Below are 9,304 nucleotides of genomic sequence, written 5' to 3'. Positions count from 1 at the left end.
GGCTTGGGCGGGACGGAGGAGGGGAAGGGCGGGCAGGGCAGGGCAGGGCAGGGCGGCGAGGCGACGCGAGGTGAGGCGCGGGGCAGCGCGGCCGGCGGAGGCTGCCCCGGCTCCGGCTCTGCTGGCACCGCCGGCGGCGCCCGCTTGGCGACGGGGCGGGCGGGGCGGGCGGGCAGGCGGGAGAGGCGCCGCTGCGGGCGCCCCGGCGGCCGCGCAGAGACGGGGCGCGGCGGAGGCTGCGCGCCCCCCCGGCCGTGCCGCTGGCAGGTGCGGCCGCGGCCTCAGAGCCGGCGGGCGGGCGCCTCCGCGGGGCCCCGCCGGGGCGGGGGCGCGGCCGCGGGCATGGCGGGGCCGCGGAGCTGCGCGCCCGGCGCCGCTCCGCTCCGCCGATGCCGGCTCGCAGGCGAGCGGGAGGCGGCGCGGCGGCGGGGTGGGGACACGCCTCCTTCCCCGCCCGCGCACATGGCGGAGCGCGGCGCGGCGCGGCGCGGGGGGCTGCTGCGGGGCTCCCGCCCAGCGCCCGGCCCCGTCCCTTCGGGGACCCCTGCGAGCAGAGGGCTTCGGCTGCAGCGGGGGAGAGCGCGTCCTCGCCAGCCCCGCTGCCCGCCCCGCCAGCTGGCACTTGGGCGAAGTTGTCCGCCAAGCCCAAGTAACGTTTTGGGGGGCGTTTTTCCCCCCAAAAAGCTGCAAGGGAAGCGTTCGAGCACGACACCCCTCGCTCCTCGTTCAAGGCAGCCGGCTGCCGGCACCTCTCGCCCCCGTCTCATTTGTTTTTCCGCGGCCCTTCCTGCCGGGGCGGCGGGCGGCTCCCGGCCGCGGGCACGGCTGGGCGGCGTGGGGCAGCGGCCGGGCTTTCCTGCAAAACGCGGGTTTCTTTTGAAAGCACGTCCCCCACACCCCCCCGTGCACATCTGGATGAGGAGACGCTTCTCTTTTTCCTCCTCACATAGCGTGTGGACACCAGGAAGAGTTAGGTGCCTTAGGGAGAGCCGCCTTCCCTGCTGCTACCCAGTCTCATGTCTGTACGACATCCAGGAGCAGCGTCCTACGTTCTTGTGTCCTACACCCATCTACAGCACTAAAACGGGCATCAGCTGGCACGACCCTGTCTGCTCTCCAAAGCCTTGATTTCATTTGGCTGCATTATGTGCAGGGAGTTCTTAATTTCCACTACTGGGGGTTTTTTATTCTTTTTTTTACCCTAATACGACGGTTCTCCAGGCTGAGGTATTTTCTAGGCTTATTTACATCTGGAGCATCGTGGGGTAAAATCACCCGAGATACCTCCCTTTCAGTGAGGTGCTTCCAGTTGCAAATGTGCCTCCAGCTGTCAGGAGAAAGGGCAGCTGAGTATATCCTTCCAAAACTAATGCCAAAGATTTGTCGCTCAAGCGCTGTGTCTGTTAAAGGACATCCAGGTTAAAACAGTGTTTTACCATCCCCCCTCTTTGTCGCTCTAGGTATATGTACTTGCCTTTACGGGTTGGGGTCGGGGTTTTTTTGTTCTTGTTGCTGCCATGTTACTTTCTCAGCTAAGATTTGTAAGGCACGTTTAGGTGTATCACAATAAATGGACCGTCATCTAATTGTGAAATGTAACGAGTAAAAAATGTTGTTTTAAAGGAGAATGCTACTATTTTTAACCCTATTTGTCATCTTCTAAAAAATACTTCGAGAGAGATTCGAAGAAACGTCCACGTTACCGCTGGGAGAATTCTGCAAGCTCCGCTATGGTTGTTATACAGAATATCCACTAGAGGTCACAATTAGTCATTTTTCTCTGTTCGTTTACTGAGCAGACAAGAAACCCACCCAAACTCCAGTTACAAAATGTAGTAAAGTATACACGCCAGCGTGTTGTTCCACAGTAAGGTCATTTCTGAACTTTCTTCAGTCATGCCGGTGTCTGTTTTCACGTAGCTAGAAAGATTTTTGCTTCCAGCAGCTGCATTCAGTTAAAGTATGTTGGCTGCCTGTTAATTTGATAAGCAACAAACGCTATTTTAAACCTTTTCACCTTTCTTTCATGTGTATGCTTCTGTATTTCATTCTTTCAGGAACAATTACTAGAATATGTGTTAAAAAAAAAATTAAACAGCAAAGCCTGACTAGAACTCTGACAGTGATAATGAGTTATCCAGGTGCTTCTGGCTTTGCAATTTGTCATGCTTCCTGCTCCATACCTTTTAACCCCCTTCATTCCTCATAGGGAGCTTGCAGAGGAAGAGAGGAGAGTACAAATAATGTGGCCTGAAGACATGCATTTACTAACCGTATAGAAATATGGCTTGGAGTGTACGTTCTAGAAATCATTTCAAGATGAGCAAAGCTTTATGTGCTGTGTTGTGAAGCTGTGTGGCAGAACAGGTAAAGTGCTGGGCTGATGAGACTTGAAAGTGCATCACTTGATAAAGCATTGTGGGTTGATTTGATGCCTATTTCTGGTTTTCAGTTTCTTTTAAATATAGAATACAGTGATTTCTTCCTTCAGAATAACATTGTCAGACTTTCAATGTGAGCAAAGCGAACCTGACAACAGCAATGTTTTCTTTTCCTCTGTAGCCTGGCATGTTCAAGTTTAGTTATTTTAGTTGTAATTATAGACTTTCAATTGAGGAGATTTGTTCTAGTGAGCTGGTGTCAATAGCTGTAAACACCTTCTCGCACCAGGAGCAGGAATTTACTGGGAACAAAACCTCAGATTTTAGACAGGACTTGTAATTTTCCAGTAAATGTTCTGATTTTTGGTCTTTTGAGACTGGTCACCCCGTTGTAGTTGTGAAATGGCTGGTTTATAGTACGTTTGTGGTAATTCAGATTGTTTCATGGGAATTACTTAGAACTTGCAAGTGTCAGTTCAGTGGCTGTCATGGTATATCTGTCTTATTTTCCAGGAAACTTCAGTGAGTGTCACCTTCTTTTTTTGTTGGTGTTGAATTTCGTGACTGAAAGTCTTAAGAAATTTGAAAAATAAGAGGGAGATGTTGAAAGAGACAAAACACTTAAGACTTTGTGTGACTGTAATGTATTAAGAAATAATATCACTTAGTAATGTATTAAGAAAAAGACCTTTTTAAAGGCTGTTGTGGGAAAAAAGTGTGTTTGAAAGTTCCAGCTCTCCTGATTTGAAAGATGGTACCTAGCTAGTGAGAAACACGTGAGCCAATAAATCCATTTAAATAGGTCAACATAGAAATTAGTAAAGAGTATTCAACCTATATGTTAAATGGTAAAGTATGAGGTGTAAAGTGAATCTTTAGAAGGACTGAGCTGGCTAGTAATCTAAACTACAATAAAGACCTTTTTCAAGTAGTTGAGTTCAGGTGGTTGGGGGGTTGGTTTGGTTTTGGTTTTTATGATCTAGAGATACACACTGGGATGTTGAATCAAAGCAATTACTCTTTCCCGGTGTTGTAGTTGTTATCATTTGCTGCCCAGGAGGAATTTCACAACTAATAGTCATTATGTAAAAATAGCTTTCTTTGTGTCTACATTTATTTTCATGGCTTGCACTGTGTTATTGCATCCTAGGGGTATTTAATGAACTTGAAATATTTTCTACCGTTTCCGAAGCTTTCCGGCCCTGCACTGAGACCATTGTTCTGTGTTTTGAGTGCAGTTCTATGTTTGCTTTTCTAAAAGAGATTCTTCACTTGCATTTTGTACGTGAACAAAGTGGTATATTTTGATGGCAGGCATTTTTCATAACTCGGGATGAGGTTCTGTTCCTACTGAGGTAGCTACTGAGTACTGTTGACTTCAGTGCAAGCAAAATTGGCTTTTGGTGGGGTGTTTTCTGTCAGGAATCTCGGTTATTTTTATGACCACAACACGTAGGATCTCTAGCTGTGGAGCAGGTTGCCATGATGATAGAGTTGTACACACAGAACAAAAAGATCTTCCTGGCCAGGGAGTATACAGTATGTAACATGTAAAATTGTGAGGGGGGGGGAACCCAAAGCTTTTTGGTATTAAATATACTGCATTTGGCTGTATCTATCTTAATTACTTGAAGAGGCAATACATAAAGACTAGAACAAATGCTTCAAAAGGTTCTGCATGCACAGATGGACTATGGTTTGCATTTATCTTTAGTTTAGGTCTTGGGGGAAAAATGGTTTCAAATAGGTGCATTTTCTCTTTAATCAAACTTCTCTGTAGCAAAGCCCCTCTACTTCAGTGTGATTTGTGGGCTACATAGAAAACCTTTCAGGCGACGAGCCTATTACCACATATAATTACCAAACAAACAGTCTAATGACAGATGCAGTTTGGATTGTTGGTGGCACCTGACATAAGAGTACAAGTTCCCTTGTCACTGAGGCACTTACGAAAACCTGAATAATTTTGAATATGAATGTTTCTAAAAGTGGATGAATGACATTTAGTAGGGAGTTGGGTATTCACATATATATACATGTGCACAGAATACAATCTGTAGTTGACATTTATAATTAGACTAACTTAGTTCATGAAACATGCTAACAATTTGGGGAAATTTGGCTGTGAACAATGAAGATTTGATACTGGAGAGACTTGATGTATTTGTAGGTCAGACTGTGAGCTTTTTTTAATGTGAGAGACTTCCCTCTGCTTTCTCTGTTGTCCTTCACCTCCATATTGAGAAAATCCAAAAAAAACTTCTTGTACCTGATGCTGGGCTAATTATTAAAGGCTATTAAATTTCAGTGAGCATTGAATCAAATAGAGCCCTCTTGGACAGAGACAGGTACCAGCTGAGGTAAACCAGTTCGTTACATCTGCACTGCAGGCAGATACAAAGCACGGAGAGAAGGACATTGCTTGCCTGAGGAAGGTGATTAGAAGGAGAGTTGCTAATGGGGAATTCAAAGGCATGACCGTATTCCCACAGGAGAGTATAACACAGGAATGTGTTTTCACACCAGTGAGATTGTTTTCTAAATGCCTACCAAGGGGAAGGGACACTGTCTGCAGAGAAGACGAAGAGAAATACTGGGATTTGGAGAAGCCATGTATGTAGGTGAATCCAAAGTATGCTTTCAGAAGAGGAAGAAAACCGGGCTGGATAAATGCATATCAACATTATTTTGTCATGATCTTACATTTTTTTGATCTTACACATCAAACTGAGTTACTGTTGTGCTTTTTTTGTAGGTGTTTTGGGGTGGGTTTTTTTCCCCTTGCATCCTCAGCAAAGGCTACGAGTTCAGTTTGCTTGCTTAAACATACATGAATTAGTGTACTTGAGATGCCCTCCATTTTCCCTATTTTCCACTTGCCGCTCCAGTAGTGCGTGAGCCTTCTGTGTCCTGCCCACCAGCCCCTGTGGATGTTCTGGATGCCATGAAGGTGACACTTCATGCCTGTGTCTAGGTAACTGAATTGAGTCATAGGCATCTGTTATGCCTTGTTGAAGAACAGGATTGGAAACTTAGAAGTTGTGTTGGTTGGGATTCAGGGCAGGTGTCCTTATGAGTCACCTGTGGCCTTTGGGAAGGGAATTCAGACAGCTGGGTCTCTGAAATCCCACCGCTGGGAACTTCTGCAGAGCCAGTGAAGGCAGCACACGTAGCCCTGCCTGCTCATTTGGAGGAGGTGGTAAGCCTGGAGGTCTAATTTGGTGAGACTTAACCACAGTGAGGTAGTGTCCCACAAGGAGGGTTTTACTGGATTTGTGGGGAAAATATTCTAAAGATAAATTTGTGGAAATATCAGTTCATTTCTTTTATTCCTTAGTGAGAAATAGTATACTTTTCCATTTTATGTATCTAAGCTCTTAGGGGAAGGAGAGGAGAGTTAGAAGCTCTGTCTCGCTTATTGCACTGCTCAAAGCTTCACACTTCAGAGGAAATAAAGTTAAATAAGGCATTTTTGAAAACCCTTTCACTTGTTTCCTGATGAATAGGGGAAGTATTTCCTTTTTAAATACTGCTCTTCTCAAATGCTGTGTTGTTAACTACTGACCAGTCGATTGTACTAAACTACAAAATGATGCAGAACTAGTCTTGTATAATACTTGAGCATATAAAATTCAGTCACTTTGACCCCTTATATACAGATTTTTATTTGTAAAAAGAATTATTCATCTTTTCAGTCTAATCCTACATGTTCTTCCAGAAGTCCCAGAAACTCTTCCTGTTGACTATACTGGTTTATAAAAATGATCGAGCTTGCTAACTTAGATAAATGTTTGCATAACTATTTAAAAATTAAAGATGGTGCTTAGGTTCTTAAACTGCTAAATCTGAAGTCAAATACTCATCCAGTTAAAGTTAACAAACCAGTAGTGTCTTGTGGTCTGTTTGCAAATAAATCCTTTGCTTCTGGGTGAAAATGAGGTCAGACCTCTCTGTAAAAATCCTCTTTTCCCGAGCCTCTTGTAGCACTGGAGAGTGCAGTGTGCTTATATCCTTCCTCAGGACATAGGCAGACCTGGTTCTGCAGTGCAATGAGGTGTTAAAACCTTTGCATTATCGGAGCTTCAGGAACAACTGGAGCGTAGCTCCATTACTGTTACAGGGAAGCCAATGAAGCTGCCTCAGCTGGAGTTTACCACGTAGAATGTTAAATGGCAGCTTGCCCTTCGTGGCTGTGCAGAAATAAGCTAAAGATCCCTCAGTACTTTCTGTAACTTGCCTGCAATATATTGGAGAGGACTCTGGCTTCTAGCAAAAAGGTTATATTAAACTGGGTTGCATGTAAGCAATTGTATGCAGGTCTCACCAGGTGCCTACATAATCACTGTCAACATCTAAGCAAATTACATAATGTTCCCCAAGTTCACTGCTGTACCACTGGTGCAAGTTGGTATCTGCCTCCAGGAGCAGTACCTTCTCACCCCTTACATCAGATGATTCCTTCCTAAATCACACAAGAGACCGGATTACGTCCCAGGATTGGAAGCTAAAGTGATCACGCTGTTATCTACATTACACAGTAGAAATGTCTCTAATAGCCAGAATGAGTCTTTCTTTCTCTGCCTTCATTTTACAAAGGTATAATATTCCTCATGATGGTATTTTTCAACTATGACTTCAAGATGTAATCACTGATGATCTGCATCAGCTACAAATACTTGCTACAAAATCCACTAGAATATCTAGTAGATTGATCAGCTCCTAGCAAAATAGCTGAGAATCTGGTTCTTGAGATTAAACAACTGCATGAGAAAATATTTTTCTTTCTTCACACTGTAAAAATATACATTTTTGTACAGTTTTTATACTGTCTTGTCCTCCAGTATAAATTACTGTAGCTTCATTTTGTGCAATTACTGACTTCATGGGTTTTTTAACACTTTTTTTGCCTATTTCAACACACTTTTGTTTCTCTACTGGCAACTGCAGATCCTACTTATGTGCAGACCTGCCGCCACATCTTAAGTCAAGTGTCGCTAAAGTCACAGTTCCTGAGTCACTTCTTGGAAAGCTGCAATATGTTCACTAATTGTTCTTTCCTTACTAATTACAGGAGGGGAAGGTGAACTCCCTGCACTCCCCTTGCGGAGGCAGGAGCGGGATTCGGAGGAGGAATGGTTTGCCAGTGGTATTCCTCTAGAATGTGTGTCAAATCCATAAAGAAATTGCAGTTGAAAAAGTTGTGTTCCTTTGCCGTCATGGGGTGTGTGAGGAAGTGCTGCTGGTGGACTGTAGAGCTCAAACAGTTGCGTCGTGCTGAAATGCAAATGGCAAGAGAGCCACCTGCATTGCTGTAATGGCCACTACCTCTCTGACTCGGCTGCTGATGTACCTGCAGGATGTAAAGCTAATCAAGCGATGTTAGCAATTTAGACATCCCCTAATGTCCCTGCTTCCTGTTGCAATAAACTGTGGAACCAAACTGCTGAGGCTGGAGTGACTTTGGCACAACTTTGCCATCAAGTTAGGACTGACTCTAGCCTGGATATAGCAGAAAAACAAAATGTCACAATCTTGATGACAAACCAGATCTTTCCTTGAAATTATGGCTAAGAAACAAATTATTAATGCTGTCTGCAGAGCTATGCAAATTTATTCTGATAAAGATCTTTGGTAAATTTTCAGTATGACTGGGTTTTTGCATGTTCAGCTGCCCAGGCAGGCTTATAGATGTGCCTTTCAATTGCAAGAGACAGAATAAAATAGATCGCTCACTTCAGATTCTAAATAATGTTTTCCTTTGATCCATGGGAGTTTGTTTTTTGTTTTTTCTTTTTTTTAATTATTGCACAAGCAAGGCAGGAGACATCAGTAATCTTGAAATTGTAGTAATAAGAAATTTGTACGTGTCTTTTTAGAAAAGCTTAACATCACTTAATGAGACACACTGCATTGTGTTGCACTGCAATGAATATGATATTGCCCTGGTTCTCAAAGGTGGGAAATTAGAGTAAAACCACAGAAGCTTGTTTCAGAAGGCTCCTACCGTTAGCAGAAAGTCTACCTATACACTGCAGCATTTGGGTATGCCACAGAGGCTGGAGGAGCTTCTTTCTGTTTGGGGGTTTGGACTTTTTAAATTATTTTTATTTTGTGTTGTGGTCTTATGCTGAAGACTGCAAAAAATGACCTTAAGATCATGTTGCTTCCTTAATTTTCTGAAGAGTATTGTTATGGGATCATCAACGCACTTTTCCCTCAGCAAGTTTAAATGACTCCTTCTTTCTTCTGTCTTTTTTAGAAGTTTCATCTGTTTCAACATTTGTGCTGGCAAACAGACTTCAAACTGGGAACAGACATCTCATGTTTGCAGTGCCTTGTTTCTTTGATTTCGTTCCTCCTATAGTTATATCTTTAATTCTGAGATCTGTCTTTAATGCACCAATTTATATCACTGGTTTTCTGTGTCTTCTACCTAACACTTCTTGTAATTTATATACTAAAAATTATTTCTTCTTCAAAAGAGAAGAAGAATGGGGAAAAGCATTAAAAAAAACAAACCCCAAAACATAAAACCAAAAAACCCCTCCAAACCCCAAGTACTGATTAAAACATAGGATTGAAATCCTATGCTTCTGTTTTCCAGGAGCTGTATTGGGAGCCCTACTTTTGAACATCCTACCCAGTAAGTCATAGGTTCATCCTCTCTTCTTAGCCCCAAGCATCCTGTGCCTCTTTTTAGAAAGAGGATGGTGAGGAGTTCCCCATTCAGCCTGGAGGGCTGTGGTCACCTTTTCAAAGATGTGTATGGTTGCCATGGCCTGGGTCCCAGCAGAAATTAGGGATGCACCAGAGCCTGTCACGCTCTCATTATTTCCAGAGTTTATTTGGAAAATATTCCTGACAATCTCCTCATCTCTCGAGTTCAATGTTCCAGTGACTTAACACAACATGAAAAATACTCG

This window comes from Ciconia boyciana, chromosome 3, assembly GCF_034638445.1.
Source record: "Ciconia boyciana chromosome 3, ASM3463844v1, whole genome shotgun sequence".
Lineage (NCBI taxonomy): Eukaryota > Metazoa > Chordata > Aves > Ciconiiformes > Ciconiidae > Ciconia > Ciconia boyciana.
This window is presented reverse-complemented; position numbering follows the sequence as displayed.